The sequence below is a fragment of the Mauremys mutica genome, chromosome 3, assembly GCF_020497125.1.
Source record: "Mauremys mutica isolate MM-2020 ecotype Southern chromosome 3, ASM2049712v1, whole genome shotgun sequence".
Classification (NCBI taxonomy): Eukaryota; Metazoa; Chordata; order Testudines; family Geoemydidae; genus Mauremys; species Mauremys mutica.
Genome location: NC_059074.1, coordinates 85194686 through 85210385, shown reverse-complemented (window position 1 = coordinate 85210385; position 15700 = coordinate 85194686). Strand labels below are relative to the sequence as shown.

Sequence of the window (15700 nt, the reverse complement as noted above, 5' to 3'; positions counted from 1 at the left end):
GTAAGGTTATCATAAAAGCTAGTGAACACTAGTTTCTTCTGTGGAATATTTTTCTCATGTGATATTTTTTTCTGGCTGTGGGAAGTGAACTGAGACCAAGTTGTCAGCTTTGCAAGTTTCGCATGACCTAGATTGGCTCTTGAAAGTGGTTGCAGATTATGAAAGCTGCCAATTGCCCCATCTATGCTAGGTGTTCTTTCTGAAAGTTTCCTACCATTTCTAACACTAGCACTGTAAAACACTAATGTAGACAGCCTGTAGAATTTCTTTGCGCAAGGTAAACAACATAGTGGTTAAATGTTCTACCATTGTTAGAACTCCACCTGTGGGTTTTTTTTGTAGTTGCCAACAGCTTTTTGGCCTGCTACTAGCATCTCCAAAAATTTCAGTCATTTTCAGGTTTTGATGTATGAGACATGGGTTGTTGCCATATCTTAGTGATCAAATGAAAGGAGGGGAATCAGGCTCATATTTCTAGTTGCCAGGATAACTGCTTCATTGCAGAAAGTTAATGAAGTTAATTAAAGTTGACCAGTTCCTTAATGCTTTTAAACCTTTAACAGCTTATTCCTCTCCTCTTAGATATTAATATATTTGTGCTTTCTGCGTCTGGAATGATAGTTCTGAGCAAAAACAGGAAACAAAATTCAAAAATAGGACTGATTTAGTGCTGAATTTCCCATTTTTCTCAGGAGATGGTCTGTGAAAGAGAGGTGTCACTTATGCAAAATGTGAAGACATAATTAAAAATGGCTTAAGACAAAAACCTAAAAACAAAAAACTGCTCAACTACATTTAAAGAAAGCATAAATGATCTTAGGACCATGCCACGTACAGTCTCAAAGATGTGTTCTCTTAAGAGCTTGGTTTCTTGGCAAGGCAGCTACCTATAAGAAGCCTTAAAAACTTGGGAATTTCTCTCTTTAACCTATGCTATTTACGCTTAGGTTGGCTGATGATACTTTTGTGGATCCTATCTGTTGTATATATGGAGCAAAGATGGTGCCAGGAGTCTGTATTCTGCCTTAGAAATGACAGTTGTCTTTGTGGGAGGAAATAATTTTTTTTCCATATCACATGTGGAATGATGATGCCAAACAGAGCTTTCTGTAACTAGGAATGGAGAAGACCAGAAGACTCTGAAGTTCACTGGGTTCTTGCTATGTAAATCTAATTTACTAGGAAGTGCTTAGATACCACAGCAAGGGGTGCTGCACACTGTACTGGTGATTAAAGACACTCAGAATGCATGTATGTTTTAAAAGAAAGAATTGCAGAATAAACCCCCTTTTAAGAATCTTGTAAGTCTCAAGTAATTAAAATCACATATTGATGCACAACAAACAATACAGTTCTGCAGAAAAAGACCTGGGGATTACAGTGGATGAGAAGCTGGATCTGAGTCATCAGTATGCCCTTGTTGCCAAGAAGGCTAATGGCATATTGGGGTGCATTAGTAGGAGCATTGCCAGCAGATTGAGGGAAGTGATTATTCCCCTCTATTGGGCACTGTTGAGACCACATCTGGAGTATTGCGTCCAGTTTTGGGGCCCCCATTACAGAAGGGATGTGGACAAATTGGAGAGTCCAGTTGGAGGGCAATGAAAATTATTAGGGGGCTGGGGCACATGACTTACAAGGAGAGGCTGAGGGAACAGGGCTTGTTTAGTCTGCAGAAGAGAAGAGTGAGGGGGGAGGATTTGATAGCAGCCTTCAACTACCTGAAGGGGGGTTCCAAAGAAGATGGAGCTAGGCTGTTCTCATTGGTGGCAGATGACATTACAAGGAGTAATGGTCTTAAGTTGCAGCTGGGGAGGTCTAGGTTGGATATTAGGAAACACTATTTCACTAAGAGGGTGGTGAAGCACTGGAACGCGTTACTTAGGAAAGTGGTGGAATCTCCATCCTTAGAGGTTTTTAAAGTCTGGCTTGATAAAGCCTGTCTAGGATAATTTAGTTAGTGTTGGTCCTGCTTTGAGCAGGGGGTTGGACTAGATGACCTCCTGAGGTCTCTTCCAACCCTAATCTTCTATGAATCTATGATTCTATTTGCTCTAGTAGTTCACATCCTCTCTTGAGATTCGAGTTAATATGCTCATTTAGCAACTCATTTAAATGTTTAATGATCAAAAAACTCAGTTATGTTTCCCAACATATCCACCTTCTTACCTTCTTGTTGTTTGTACTTATAAAACAATTGTATCTACATTTCCATTAAACTGAATCAAAGTATGTGTATGTGAACTATTTCCCTTACTCACTAAGCCTGATATTTGTTTCTTGTTTTGTCTTAGTTGGTTTGGTTACACCCTTTGGAAACAAAATACTTTTTTCTGTTTTATGTAAAGCAGTGTTTTACAGCTGGGCACATGGTGTCTTCCTGATTAGATAGTATAAATCATTTCTAGTTATTTGTAGCAATTCAGCAAGAATAAGAACCCTGGGGAAAAAGTAACATGTAAATGTCATAAATTTACAAATCTAAAGCTATAATATTCCCAGAGAATATTTATATCATAGTACCAGTCAAACTGTTTTAGTATAATACAACAGGAAATGATGTTTAGAATTTACTGCACACAAACGACATTGAAAAATGCAGAAACATAAGAACTAGACACTTGCTGGAGAAGTGGGAGAGATACTATACATTTTATTGTGTGGTTGCATTTGTGACGTTGCACTCCATATGTTTTATGAAAATATGCTTATAAATGTGAATATGATGTAACTGGAATATGCTTAATGCAAAAGGTCTCTTGTAAGGTATCATTACAAAGCTTATAATCTCCCGAGTGTGTTCATCCTATTTGTTTGCATGTATTATTTCTATGTCTGGAGTTAGGAGAATAGTAATACAAGTTTATATCTTAATGTAAACATATTAAGTATAAGCCATTAAGGGTGCTTCAGAATCAATGAATTGTAAATGGCTTTGTTTACTTGTAAACCTTCTTGTGTACGTGTGGGCCAGCCCAGGAAGAATGGAGGCTGGGGTCTCAAAGGACATGTGACTATGTCAAATGATGCTGGAATCCAACCTAAATCTGGTACTTTTCCATTTAGAAGGAGGGGTGGGAACCCAGAGAGATCACAAGATTCCCGCCTTGTGTCAAAGCTATAAAAGGGGGTAGAGCAGGACAAAGGGGCTGCCAGTCATGAGAAAACCCCTGTTTACCACTGAAGATGTCTGTGGGAACTAACAAGGACTGTACCAGGGGAATGGATTGAGCCCAGACTAAGAGGGAGTCTAGTCTGTTAAAGAAGCTTATTGGAACATCTCTGAGGGTGAGAGATTACATGTAATCAGTTTCTTAAAGTATTAGGCTTAGACTTGTGTGTTTTTGTTTTATTTTGCTTTGTGACTTACTTTGCTCTGTCTGTTATTACTTGAAACCACTTAAATCCTACTTTTTATACTTAATACAATCACTTCTGTTTATTAATGAACCCAGAGTAAGTGATTAATATGTGGGGGAGCAAACAGCTGTGCATCTCTCTCTATCAGTGTTATAGAGGGTGGACAATTTATGAGTTTACCCTGTATAAGCTTTATACAGTGTAAAATGGATTTATTTGGAGTTTGGACCCCATTAGGTGTCTGGGTGCTGGAGCTGAGCTGTTTTTAGTTAGTCTGCAGCTTTGGGGGCATGGCCCAGGCCCTGAGTCTGTGTTGTAGCAGGCTAGCGTGTCTGGCTCAACAAGGCAGGGTTCTGGAGTCCCAAGCTGGCAGGGAAAACGGGCTCAGAGGTAATTTCAATACATCCCAAGTGATCTCTGTGACCAAACCTGTCACAGCACTTAATCAAAAGAAGATTGCAAAAAACTAGGATAGTAAATATATTTGTGGAGATCCCAGGATCAGTATTCTTGGATACCTGAAAATAGTTACTTGGAGAAATTATTTTAAGACCATCAGTATTGGCCAAAAGAGTCAACGTAAAGAACTGCAAATTGGTAAACAAATTGAACAATGTGAACTGACAAATCCAGGAAAAGTGACACATACAGCCATAAAGGAATGTGTAAGGAATTAAAAAGCCATGGGGCCAAATTCAAATGTGAGTCAAAGTCATGTAATTTATACTTTCTTCCAGCTCCCTTATTGTATTTTGTTCTACTAGCTTAACTTCCTTGTGCACAAATTCAAAGTGATGCACAAATTGGTGAAAGTTAGACCCCATTACGCTTGCTTACATCCTCTCAACTGAAGTATAAGGGAATGTAATCTAGAGTAGCATATATGCAGCGTCACCACAAGAAGATATAAATCAAAATACAGTAGCTTTGACTTTAACTTACACCACCTTCCAGCTCTTGATATATTGGACTCCCTTACAAATGGGTAGGGCAGATGTAAGTAGGTTTAAGGTAGTTCAAACTAGTGTACGAAGATTTAATTTACACCACTTTCTAAATTTGTCCAACATGTCTAATCGATCTTTTTATTTTGAGTTCTCCCCACTCAATTCATTTTATTTTAACAAAAATGTAAAGATGTAAACAAAATAGAGAAGTAGCTGCAATATTCTACTGTTGTGCCAGTGTTGAACAATTGTACTTTTAAAAATGAGAAATTGATTATCTTATTTTAATAATGCTGCATTAAGAAGGAATAAAGGCTATTACCAGCAATTATCAAGTGTGATCCTTAGGAAGAAGTTTGTTGTTGTCTGCACCTTCTCAAGGACCCTGTTGGGTAGCAATTTGGAAACTGTCATCATTCTAAGGTTTAAATGTTCAGTTAAACTGATTACTATTGGTTATTGAGATTTTTTTCTTTAGATTTAATGTAACTGTGTTGATAAAATTTATAATATTGGGGTTAATTTTTTCTGTGGGAGATTGAAAGACTAAATGGCTTTGTACATATATATATATATTTATTAAATACTTATTTTTCATCAGCAGGAAAGCGGCTTTGGAGAGGATATTCCTTACCTGATTATGCTATTTAATAAGGTGTACATTTTAAAAGATGAAAGTGATTAACCATTGGAACAATTTACCAAGTGTTGTGGTGGATTCTCTATTGCTGACCATTTTAAATCAAGATTGGATGTTTTTCTTAAACATATGCTCTAGGAATTATTTTGGGGAAGTGCTGTGGCCTGTGTATTACACGAGGTCAGACTGTGTAAGCACAATGGTCTCGTCTGGCCTTGAAATCTAAGAATCTGTGAATACAGCAAAGAAGAAGGGAGCATAGGGTCTGGGACAAGAGCACAGTCTTTATGTTGTCACTACTGTCAGGTTTTTATTTCTTTCAATAGCATTATGTCCCTTTAGTGACCTTGGAGCTGGTGTACTAAATAGATGCATAGGCTTGTTGCCTATCAAGACATTTAAAATGATACTTTCTGGTTGGATTACTTGTTGCTGGGTGAAGAAAAGAAAATCTTAACATAAGAATTTCCATACAGGATCAAACCAAAGGTCCATATAGGCCGGTATCCTGTCTTCTGACAGTGGCCAGTGCCAGGTGCCTTAGAGGGAATGAACAGAACAAGTAATCATCAAGTGATCCATCCCCTGTCACCCATTCCCAGATTCTATGGGAACTGTGCATGCACAGGCCTTCCTTTCCTGGATGGAGTTAGGAATGCAATCAAGGTCTCTGTCCTTTAATGCTATACAGTGCCTCACTAGCTTTCAGTGGACCATGTTGTGTGCAGAATGCGCACTTTACCTTAATTAACACTTCTTTTCTTTTTTGAATTACACAATTACAGAGGTTTACAATGCAAACACTCAGTGTAACTTTATATCATGGGCTACAGAGCTTATAAGTGAGATCAATACCTGCAGTATCCTACAAATATTCCACAAAGTTTAAATGCTGAACACATTCTTATAACACTATCTGCTTTAGACTCTAATTTAATTTTACCCTAGCTCTTTGAAAAGGAGACTTGATGGCATTAAAGGGCAAGCTTGGAATGCATCCGCTACAACCACATACTTCAGTGAAGGGTTTTACCCATGAAAGCTTATGCCCAAATAAATCCGTTAGTCTTTAAGGTGCCACCGGACTTCTAGTTGTTTTTGTGGATACCGACTAACACGGCTACCCCCGATACTTCAGAAATAATGGAGCTTTTGCCTTCTGACTAATTCTGTGTGATCCTTTAGAAAGGATGGATCATTTTGACTAAACAACTACAAGATCTGGAAATACTCTTAAGTAGCCAGAAGAACCCCACTACAGAATCCACCACATACTGTCCACAGTGCTTTTTAGAATAATGTTATTAAGAGTTCTGGACATTCTAACAATTGTCAGATATTGCCTGTGATATTATCCCTTTTTACAGCCTATACTCATTCCTAATGGAAAATAAGAGACATGGGCCATTTCATTATTTATTATTTTTTTTCAATCTTTTTTCTTATAACAAATTCTAGGTGCCAATTTCTAGACTATATATAAAAATACTATACTCCAGAAACAAGAAAAGACTATACACAGTTGCTTGGGTTCCCAAGCATTAACTTAAATATTTCCACCACAGGATTTGTATGGCATGTATTAAATTTAATGAAATCAAAGCCAAGAGGGGAAAAGGCATGGGAAGGAGGGGGAGAAACAGAGGGGATTGGAAGATAGAATAGGTGGATTAGTCTCCTGCCTTTCATCCAGATGTCCTGAAGGGATCTTTAGCTAATCAGTTCTAGGAAACTGTCCCAAATGGATTCAAATTTTTCTGGGGTTTGCTGTCTATTTTATGTGCTCATTTCCTTCACAGCCAGGTCTGCCAGTCCATTATACCAGCCTTTGTGGCTTGGAGCACTATTTACTTTTCCAGTGTGGCAAAATTTGATGTCTTGCAACCAGTAAGGTTCGGTGTAGCCATCTGCTTTGCTATAATGATAGCTTCCATTTGCAGGGTACATGGCCCATTATGCAGGTATCTGCTTTAAGGTCAAGTGAAGTCTCTATGATTGTGTTAATCCTTCTTTTAGTGGCATCCCAGAAGCTTGAAATAATAGAGCATGGCCAAAACATATATGCAAGTGTGGTTTCTTTGTTCCGACACCTCCCAACCAGTCACTGGGGGCAGTTTTAATTATGTAAAGTGTTTGTCATGACCAATGAACCCTGCAGATGATCTTTTATTAAATGAGATGTAACCAGAGGTCCAAGGTCAATTCCTTAATTTCTCATATTGCTCTCTTCCAGTGTGAGAGTGAGATTTATTGCCAGTTCTCCTTCGAATTATGATCCCTATTGTATTCCACTGAGGGTTATGCACATGTGCCATGTGCCCAAAGCCAGAGTTTTTCAGAGTAGTCGTGTGACCTCCTCGGTCCACACATGTGCTCTTGCATTCTCTTGTGGTTTTGCCTGAGGCGATAAAGGGCGGGGAGGACGACTGCATCTTCGGTTCCTTCTCACCGCCACATGGTCTGAATTGGAGCTTCCGCTTTTTTTCTTGTCCTTGGTGATGCACTTTCCAGAAAAACTTTTTATTTTTGTACATAGTTAGGATTATACTGATTTTTGTAATAGATTTAGTGTTCATATTTTTGTAGGATTTTGTAGGATTAAGGACTTTGGGATGCTGCTTTGGTGGTTTCCTACCAACACCCCCAGCACCTGAATCTAGGAACTGGATTATGCCGAAGATGCTGGGATTCAAGGTCTGCACTTCCTGCCCTCACCCGTTTTCGCTCAGTGACAAGGATCAACATTGTCTGTACTGGGGGAAGCCCACGTCACATTGGGGGAAGCCCACGTCACATCCAGGTGCAGTATGTGCCTCTCCTTCCCAGCCCATACCCAGAAAGGCAAGGTCCTCCACCTTAAGAGACACCTCATGGGGGTCACCATGAGGCTGCAGTCAGATCCTGGCCAGGGAACCCCACCATACATTGGCCTGAGCAGTCCAGAGGTGCGCCTCCTATCGCGGAGTCCCATTCTGGTTCCGCCAGTACCAGTGCTGTGGATTCCATGCTGGGATCTAGCCATGAAAAATGGAAGTATGCTCATAAGCATGGTAGTAAGTCTTCCTCCACATCCAAGAAAGAAGCTGCACTGTCCACAAGTTCTGACCACAGAGGAGGGGTGCATTCCAAGGCCCACAAGAATGAGAATAAGTCTCATTGTTTGCTGGATCTGCCGGTCCCGGTTCTGGAACCATGCACCTGTCCTGCATTGGGTGGGTCTGCCAGTGCAGCCTGAATGGTCAGTCCCGAGGCAGGCCCCTTTACCAGCCCTGGTTCCTCCGTGGACTGGGTGCTGTTGATGCCAGAGAGAATCGGATGTGCTCCTGGGCCTCATGAACTGTTTGTCCTGGAACGGATGAGGTCTCTGCGTGTTCCAGTCAATTCACCTGCTAAGAGGCCCCCTCTCCTACATCAGATCTGCCACCCTCTGCTCGAGTTCCTACAGCATATCCCACTCCATTGGCCCTGTTGGTGGGTTCCTCTGAGTCTGACGATTTGGATACCACATATGGTCTGCTGCTTCCTTTCTGAAAGCATGACTACCAGGGGGTCCTGGTGGCACCATGGCAGTACCTTTCCTTGCCTCAGGCCAGGAGCCACTGGTACCCAGCTCCATGGACACCGCTGCAGCAACACCAGGATCAACCAGTTTGGCCATATTGGAGCTTGTGGTCCCAATATTCGCCTTTGGAACTGTCTCACTCAACCTGGGAGGGAATCCCCTGTCTCACCACACCATTCTTCATCGAGTAGACTTTGGAACTGGGGCTGGACGGATGTGCTGGTTATCCTGGCTCCAACAGATCCAAAGAGGTTCCCCTGGTCCCTGAATGCAGTTGTATCATTGATGCACCTTCCCCCTCCCCACTCTGGACGACTATTGTCAATACCAGGAGCTGCTCAGGAGAATAGCTAATGCCCTTCAGATCCTGTTGGAGTTGCAGGATAGTCAGGACCAGCTACTAGATATCTTGCATGCATTGGTACTGGCTGGAGTGGCCCTACCAATCAATGACACCATTCTCCAAATGGCACGCACTGTGTGGCATAATCCAGCCACATGCCCCCGCACCGAAAGGGGGAGAAAAGGTATTATAGCCCCCCCCAAGGGGTCTGAGTTTCTGTGCTCTCATCCTCCACTTAATTCCCTGGTGATCCAGGCTGCTTTGGAGCAGGCCAGACAACAGCTTTGGACTGTGTTTGCAAAAATTACATGCAAAACTAAGTAAAGTAAATAAGTATGAGATTTATTTAATCCACAAGAGCAAAATCATTAACAGAGTATATGAAGGACCAAAAGAATGAGAATTACAGGAACCTGTCAGTGTTAAAAAGCCTTAGGAATTATATATTTTGATATCGTATTAGGTCTGTCTTTTCTTTGTTTTCTTTCATGATAATCTACTGCTCCATCAATTTTGAATCTGCTGAGACTTGCAGAATTGGAGAGTCAAGGTGGGTGAAGTATCTTTTATTGGACCAAGTTGGAAGAGGAAGAAAAGAGGTTTATTTTTATTTTTTCCCCTCCCCATGCCAGCCCACACGGCCTTTCAGGAACCTCTGCAATCAAGCATGTTGAACTGCACTGACATTTCTCATCAGTATTCTGCCTCCATTTCCTCAGCAGCACCATGAGGCTACTTTTCTCAGGATGTTTTGCAGTCTTCTTCTTGTCTTCCCTTGGTCTCCATCTTAAAGTGAAAAGATCTTCTCCAGCCACTTTCAGTGGTTAAGAGGAACTCAGCTGGCAATATTTCCATTTCCACGTTTGACTTCATGCACTGGAGCCGCTCCACCCGCTACCCCCTGCCAGCCCCGTGCACTCCTCTCCTAAGTTTCTATTGCTTCATTTTGAGAGTTTCTTCTAAGCAGGTACCTGACAGTTTGGTGTCTTCTCCCCTTTCCCCCCATAGTTACTGTTGGGTATTTTTCCTGTGCTCCGTGCTCCAAAATCTTGACAATCAGCCTCAGATTTGTAAAAGAACTGTGGGCTCTGTGGGGACCCTTCCCATCAAACTATCACAGTGGCCAGCTCCTATTGCACACAGTACTCCAGGGAGGTGCCTAGCACTACTGACCTTTCTCTGCCTCAGTCAACTCACCACTTGCCCTCAACTTCATCCCAGAGTTCTTCCAAAGACTCCCTGCCGAGAGACAGTCTCCTCTAGCTTTCAAGCCACAAATAATCCACTATTTCAGAACTTGCTTGAATTTTTGGATGATCAGGCTCTGGAGCTAACAGACTCAGTTATGGGCCACCTATTAATTAATTAATTTAGTAGTGATCACCCCATTATCTTTACAAGGGCAAACCTGTGGCAGATCTGCCAGAAATCTGCATATTGACCAGTGTCAGCTCGGATAGGCCTTCACTTGGCTTAAGGCAAGTTGTCTCCTCAGGAATTCCAACTCAGCATCTATCTCCTGGTGTTGCAAGCAGTGGCTAATGCAATAGCCAGGCTTATTCCAAAGGACTCTCTGGCAATCACAGCCATTGATGTAGAAACCATGGCTTTATCTTCTCCATCCAGGAAAAGCAAAAGGGGAAAGCTGAAACAGAGTGGCCAGAAAGATTATTCTGTGTGTGGATCACTTTGGTTTCTGACTTATTTGTTATATTCAAAAAGAGTATTTTAAATGGTAACCATGACACTTGTATGTGTCTAGAAAACCAACACTTTTCTGTTTTTATAATCTTTTCTTAGAGTTAAGGCCAATACTGAATATTAATATCTTTCTATTTTCGGATTTGTAGTAAAGACAGACTGGATGCGTTAATTCAAAAGTCAAAAGGTACCTCATCATAGGAGGCAGCTTTTATTCAGTAGTTGGAGTACGGAACTAAAATCAGGGAGCCATGTTTGGGTTTTATTCTGAGCATTACCATTTTGTTACCTTAGGCATGTCATTTAACCCCTCTCTGCCTCAATTACTTCATCTATTATCTAATCCATAGAGACATTGTGGAGCTTAATATTAGAGATAGTTGAAATGTTTTTGACTAAGAAGTCTTTCATTGGAAAATGCTGATTTAACAAAAAGGCTTTCTCAGGCCCAGATGGAATTTGTAAGGTGGGGATGTAGGGGGTAGGCGAGAGATCAGCCCAGAGTAGTCAGGAGCTAGGACATTAACCTGGGATGTGAGCGAGACATGTTTAAATGCCTGGTCTGAATCAGGCAGAGTAAAGACTTCAACCTGAGTTTCCCACAACCCAGTCTTATCTCATTCTTTCCCGTAGGAGCTATTTTACTTAAATGTTCATAGGACCAGAGACAGGGAGAGACTGACACTCTAGCTCTGTGGTAAGGGCACTTAAGATACAAAAGACCCAGTTTAAAGTCTCTGATTCGGTACCCTACCCATCAAGCTGTAGATTCTCTGGCTATGTCTACACTACCACGGTAAGTCGACCTACGCTACACAACTCCAGCTATGTGAATAATGTAGCTGGAGTTGACGTACCTTAGGTCGAGTTACCACGGGGTCTGCGCAACGGGGGGTCGACTGGAGAGTGATCTGGTGGGTCTTCACTAGACCCGCTAAATTGACCGCCAGTGGATCGATCTCAGAGTCGATCCCAGCTGTAGTCTAGATATACTCTCTCTTTTGTGCTGAATCCGGCAGAGCAGGGACTTGAATCTGGATCTCCCATATCCTGGGTGATAGCCCTAACCACTGGGCTATTGGCTGTTTTGGGTCATTTTCATGAAACATTTAGAAATATCTCGTTTTCACAGAACAAAAACAAATGTTGAAGAAACCTTGAAATTTTTCATGAAACAAAATTATTTTTTGGCACGTCCTAATTAATATTTTCATGTGTTCTGAGATCCTCAAGTGAAAAACATTATATAGTGCAAATTATATAATTATCTTTTTGATTAACTCATCCCAGTGAATTGGAAGTATTAAGGAGCCTTTAAAATAAAAGTTAATTACATGGTGGACAAAAAGCTTCCTCCATTTTTGACTGCTTTACACAATATATCAGAAAGATGTTTGGTAAACTGTAAGAAAGAGGCACTCATGATTTCTACATGGGGCTTGTAGGTAGTGAGAAACTGATCATGTTTGGAAGGACTCCTTCATGGGGGAGAGTGTTATTTCTATTGATTTATAGAGTGCTATAAATTTACACTGCACTCTACAAACATAGAGTAAAACATATTTCCTGTTTCAAAAAGCTTGTCCTTAAGACAGTGATTAATTTTAAAAAATTACCTAGAATGCTGCAGAACTGAAGCAGTTTTTTTCAAAACAGAGGCAGTTTTGCAGTGTACCATTTCAGATTATAAATGAAGCAAAGCGTATGTACTTTTGAAAGATATAACCTACAATCAGTGGTGAGCTCCAGCCGGTTTGCAGCGGTTCGCGCGAACCGGTTGTTAAATTTAGAAGCCTTTTTAGAACCGGTTGTTCCAGGACGACCGATTCTAAAAAGCTTTTAAATTTAACAAAGGCTCGGGCAGCTGTCTGCCCGGCCCCGGCCCCAGCTCACCTCCCCCTCTCCCCTGAACGCTCCGCCCTCCTTCTCCTCCCCTTCCCCTGCTTCCCGCGAATCAAATGTTCACGGGAAGCCTGAAAAAAGGAGCAGGCAGGTAAGCCGAGCGTCTGGGGGAGGGGGCGGGGCGGCTCCTCCTGGCCCTGGCCGAGCGCCCCAGCCCGGTCCCAGCCAAGCACCCCCGGCTCGGGCTGGTCCCACCTGCGCGGCTCGGGCACCGCGGCTCCGGCTCTGGTCCCGGTGCCGGCCGGGGAGTCGGGCCCCGTGGCTGCGGCTCCGGTCCCGGTGCCGGCCCGGGGAGTCGGGCCCCGCGGCTGCGGCTCCGGTCCCGGTGCCGGCCCGGGGAGTCGGGCCCCGCGGCTGCGGCTCCGGTCCTAGTGCCGGCCCGGGGAGTCGGGCCCCGCGGCTCCGGCGCCGATCCCGGTGTCGGCCGGGCCTGGGGAGTTGGGCCCCGCGGCTGCGGCTCCGGCTCCGGCGCCGGTCCCGGTGTCGGCCCGGCCCGGGGAGTCGGGCCCCGCGGCTGCGGCTCCGACCCTGGCCCCGACCCCGGCAGGGTAAGAGGCCAGGGCCGGGACTGGGGCGGGGGAGGAGGGGTTGGATCGGGCAGAGGTTCTGGGGGGGCAGATGGGATGGGGAAGGGGGGGTTGGGTAGGCGCCGTGTGGGAGTTACTGGGGTCTGTTGGGATGGTGGTGGATGGAGTCGGGGCAGTCAGGGGACAGGGAGCGGGGCAAGTTTGGCAGGGGGTGGGGTCCTGGGGGGGAGTTAGGGTTGGGGGTCTTGGGAAGGAGTGGTCAGGGGACAAGGAGCAGGGCAGGGGGGTTATGGGTTGTGGTTTCTGAGGGGGGGCAGGATGTGGGTGGGGGGTGTACTCACTGGGCGGTTCCCTACTGGGTCTTCGGTGGTGGGTCCTTCAGCCGCCAGAGCCGTGCCGCCGAAGACCCAGTAGGGAATCGGTTCCTAATATTTTGGCAACTCATCACTGCCTACAATGAACAATACAAGAATCACTTTAAAGAAGTCTGATGATCTCCCCTTCCAAAAGTGAATCTGAGCAAGGATTTTCAAAAGCTGATATCAAAAGTAAATTTAGACTTAAGTTCACTCATCAGTCTTTTGACAACCAGTTGCTGAGCAGGAATGCAGAACTGTTGGAACCTGCCCTGCTGCCAACAATTTTGTGCTAGCTTGAAGATTTTCTTGGCCCCAATCAGGATGTATACATGCCTTTCTATAAATAAGTAAATAACCACCAACCTGTCTCCCTGTTTGTTTAGCTTTTAGAATATGCTTTCCATTTAAAAATGTAAGTCCTTACAATAAATATTGCTTGTAATTTTTTTGCCTTGATTGGTGCTTTTCTACATCTGTCTGCTGGTTCCCATATTGTACAAAAAGGGTTGGAGTTCCTATTCCTCAGTCATTCCACCTGACCCTTTACAAGATAGGGATCTTATCACAGCATGTAAGTATTTTAAAGGACCAAACCAGGATCTACAGAAAGGATTTCTCATGTTCCCAGAGTGGGAGGGTGGTAATGATTAGAAGATATTTGGAAGGGCGGTTTCTGCTTGAGTGATTTGGAATAGTGTGCTGAAAGACATAGTGGAAGCAGATTGTACTGATACCTTTAAAGAGATGTTTATTTGTCATCCAATAATGTATGAGTATGTCAGCTAAAAAAGGGTTTACTCACTGACAGGTTTAATTTTGGTAGGCCTATTGTTTTCTACATCCTTAAAATGTTAAGTTTATCAGCGTCTACTTCAGAAGGTCAGGAGTGTCTTTGCTTAGAACACTAATGTGTGTCCCTTCAGTTCTAGAGAGACTTAAGCTATGTCTACACTGCATAGCTTACCATGGCACGGCTGTGCCACTGCAGCCGTGCCATTGTAAGGTGCACTGTGTGGCCACTCTTTATCGCTGTGAGAGAGCAAGGGGTGGAAGCTTCGTTGCCAGGAGCATGGCTCCTGCTGACAAAGTGCTGTCCACACTGGCGCTTTTTGTTGCTAAAACTTTTGTCATTCAGGATTGTTTTTTTTCCCCACTCCTGAGTGACAAAAATTTTTAGCAATGAAAGTGCCGGTGTAGACAAAGCCTTAGTGTTGTAAGGTTATATATGTCTGCTAAGGTCCACTGAATCTTACAGCATTTGAATACATCCAAACAACAAAACATCTTCCAGAGGTCCATTAGCACATGCTTTCCCTTTTTGGATAACTTACTAAGACTTCTGTGGTTTGTAGATGCATCTTACAAATGAAGAATTATAATTGCTGTCAGGGAAGAGCTTAACCCAAGGTTTAGGAAGAGGTTTACACCAATAAAACTTTGACAGGAAATAAAACATGTTGGGTAAGGGAAGTCAGAGGAAAGAAAGTACTGACTTAAATTCTTCTGGCTGCATTCGGCCAGTAAATTCAACAGCTACGGGTGGCTCCTCTGAGAGCTGCTTATCTGCTCTCCTGTGGAGTGGAGAATGGAGAGTGAGGACAAAAAATAAAAGTAGTTCAGGAATCTGTTTATTTCTTTGCTTAATGTAGAAAAAACAGAAGGAAAATGTTCTCATTTCTAATGGAGCAAATTCACATGCCATCTGCTTTATAAAGCGTTTTAGTAAATAGATAATGTATTTAGCATGCTGGTGCAGCTGTCCTCTTGGAGTGAGCAAACTGAACTTTACATTCTAAAAACAGCTCTTTAAAGTGCCTCCTTTCCAGTGACTGTAATCTTGCAAATTCTATTTCTTTTCTTAGAGAATACTGCCTTTTCTCAGCTATGATGTGATCACCTAACATCGCATCTGTCTAAATTTCTTTCTTATTTGGCGGCATAATTCATCATGAATAAGGTTAGAAAGTTCGTACTTTTAATTCTGGAAGGTGATGAAGATTGAAGCAGATCAGAAAAAACAGCTGCGCGTGTGTACATAGTATGTGAAGAAACAAAAAAATGCTGTATTTGCATTTGTTCTCAGGTGTTGATCCCCTTCTTGTGGTCTCTAGTATATATTCCTCTTCACTTGTAACATTCAGTAGCTGTTCCCACTATATTAGGATTCTGCAATAATGTACCAGACTGTGTTGCATCTAAATTAATCAGTGCTGATCAATGGTCCAGTAACTTGCACTGACGCATGACAGTGAATACTTGCTTTCATTCGTTAGCTTTATCACGTTCTGTGATCTCTGTCAGAGATAGACTTACGTTGCTGTAAAAATGATAGGTCTAGTAAAAGAGTTGTCTCTGAACC

General features: G+C 42.8%; 1 protein-coding gene across 3 annotated transcripts in view; it reads left to right on the top strand.

Annotated features, from left to right (window-relative positions):
* The window catches only part of CDK19 (cyclin dependent kinase 19), a 207931-nt gene that overhangs the window by 108734 nt on the left and 83497 nt on the right, over positions 1-15700 (top strand). The gene's annotated exons all lie outside the window — the stretch shown is intronic.